Source organism: Pezoporus occidentalis, unplaced genomic scaffold (assembly GCF_034315485.1).
Source record: "Pezoporus occidentalis ecotype Australia unplaced genomic scaffold, CSIRO_AGI_Poc_V1 ctg4, whole genome shotgun sequence".
NCBI lineage: Eukaryota > Metazoa > Chordata > Aves > Psittaciformes > Psittacidae > Pezoporus > Pezoporus occidentalis.
Window position 1 is genome coordinate 26,214,100 of NW_026915724.1, and position 2,314 is coordinate 26,216,413.

The window sequence follows — 2,314 nt, forward strand, 5'->3', positions numbered from 1 at the left end:
AGCGGTGGTGATTTGTGTTGTACATTGGTTGCTGGACTGTTCTTGTCTCAACCCGTAGGAGTTGCACTCTTTCAATCCTCCTCCCCGTTCCTCCGAGAGCGGGGAAGGGGAGAGCCCCGGGGGTGGGGGGGAAAGCCCTCGATTGCTCTCAGCCCGGCACCACTCAGTGGGAATGAGTGAACAAGTTTTCTGGCTAGGGTTTAAACCATGACAGTTCTTTTGGCGCCTGTCCTGGGTTCAGCAGTAGCAGTCATTTTTCTCCTTCTTGGTAGCTGGTGCAGTGCTGTGTTTTGACTTTCGGCTCGGGAACAGAACTGATAGCGATGTTCTGGTTTGGCCAAGGACTTTGTGAGCCTCAGGCTCTGCCAGGGAGGAGCGGAAGCCAGGAGGAAGCAGAGACAGGACACCTGACCCAAACTGACCAAAGAGGTATTCCATACCACAGCACATCATGCCCAAGATGTAACTGGGAGTTAGCCGGAAGGGCTGGGAGACTGCAGGGCTGGAGGAGGTATGGGTGGGTGCTTGGTCGGGCTTGGGGGGCGAGTTATCGGTTGGCTGGTGGTGAGGTGTTGTATTCTCTTCCCTTGTTATTTCCTTTATCATTATTATTATTGCTGGTAGCAGTAGTGATTTGTGTTATACCTTAGTTACTAAACTGTTCTTATCTCAACCCGGGGAGTTGCATTCTTTTGATTCTCCTCTTTGCCCCTCCAGGAGTAGGGGGAGGGCAAGAAGGGGGAGAAGTGAGTGAACAAGCTGTCTGACTGGGTTTAAACCACGACAGCGCCCAACGTGGGGGTCGAACCAATAACCCTGAGATTAAGAGTCTCATGCTCTACCGACTGAGCTAGCCGGGCTAGAAAACTATGTGTGATGCAGGCAGGGTTAAACAGTTTTGAAGGAGGAATCATTAGAAAGGCACAAGCATCAAGTGTGCAGATTGTGACATTTCCAAGACCCTAGGTCATAGCATGCAGACAACCCAAAGATTATAATTCAGGAAAGACTGAAAAGGCAGGTCACACAGCATCAAAAGTTAGCACCCATCAGAACTGTAACAAGGAATGCAAGCATAGGATGGTAGCAGAGGCCCTGAGAACACAGTCACAAGATGACACCATAGGTACTACTGGTATAAACACAAATCACAGAGAAAAAAACATCAGAGCCAGATGGAGTTGGTTTCAGGGCATAACTGGCCATTACAGTATAAGCAAAACAACTCAGATAGTAAAAATACGAGGGAAAAGCAAGAAGGTATAAAAAACATTCACAGCCCCTACAAAATGTGAGCAAATGAACACCACAGAGTGTAATTTCTCCTACTTTTCATGACAATATGCTTCACCACCACCCCACGTGTCTGCAGAAACTTCTCCCTCAGAGCACCACTTTTTGATATATCATTGACCATATTTTGCTACCAAAACTAGGGAATCATATGCAAAGTATTATTTCTTACAATACTGACAGCTTAAGTAAATTTGAATTTTAAAATGCAGCTTGTGCACCTGTGCTTTTTGCTCCAATCTTTCCATATGGTAAGGTGGTTAATACAGCAGCCCAAAGTCAAAATAAAGTTCAATGTAACAGAGCCAATATGCAATATTGGAATATTGGGGAAAAGTAAATGAAAATAAGATCTATCAACATCATAGCCTTTTGTTGCAATAGAATATTTTACTATCATTTTCCTGGGACAAAAAAGGCACTCTTCACTCCCGGTACTTCTGCATTGCATTCCTGAAATGCTTCAGTTACATCACTTTTGGTAATGGAGAAGTTAGTCCAGATTCTGAGTCTGGTTTAACCTCTTTGATAACTGTACAACTCATTGTGGCAACAAAGCCCATATTTCAAAGTAGGGGTTGGTCGCTAAAGAGAACAGAGCCTTATCTTTTTTCTCTATGGATAGTACTTTGAGAGATGCCTTTTATTTTGATTTTGTTTGTTTTTTCTTTTTTCTCTGGAATGTGGTGGATTTCCAGTTAGATAGAATAATGCATCTGATGTGACACCCAAGGCAGTCCTGCAGGTGATAACATAAACCCAAGGCATATCTTCATTGATGAAGATGAGGTCAGATCCTTCTAAATTAAACAGGGAAAACAAAAACGAGTGTTCTTTCTCTCTGTTGTTCAAATACTACTTTCTCACTCAATCTGGGTAACAAACCTGGAGTTACTAAGGCAAATTCAGTCCTTATTTCCTTCTTGTTCCAGGCTAGGAAATCTTCCTAAAAAAGAGTGTGGTGACATTTAAACTAAAAAGTTTATGAAAATCTCATATCAAGATTGGTGCCAGTATTTTA

At 43.3% G+C, this 2,314-nt stretch overlaps 1 non-coding gene across 1 annotated transcript; it reads right to left on the reverse strand.

Moving 5' to 3' along the window:
• Window positions 1-787: 787 nt before the first annotated feature.
• TRNAK-CUU (transfer RNA lysine (anticodon CUU)) lies at window positions 788-860 on the reverse strand. The gene has a single exon. It is a non-coding gene; the product is annotated as a tRNA-Lys (tRNA).
• Between the last annotated feature and the right edge of the window lie 1,454 nt (window positions 861-2,314).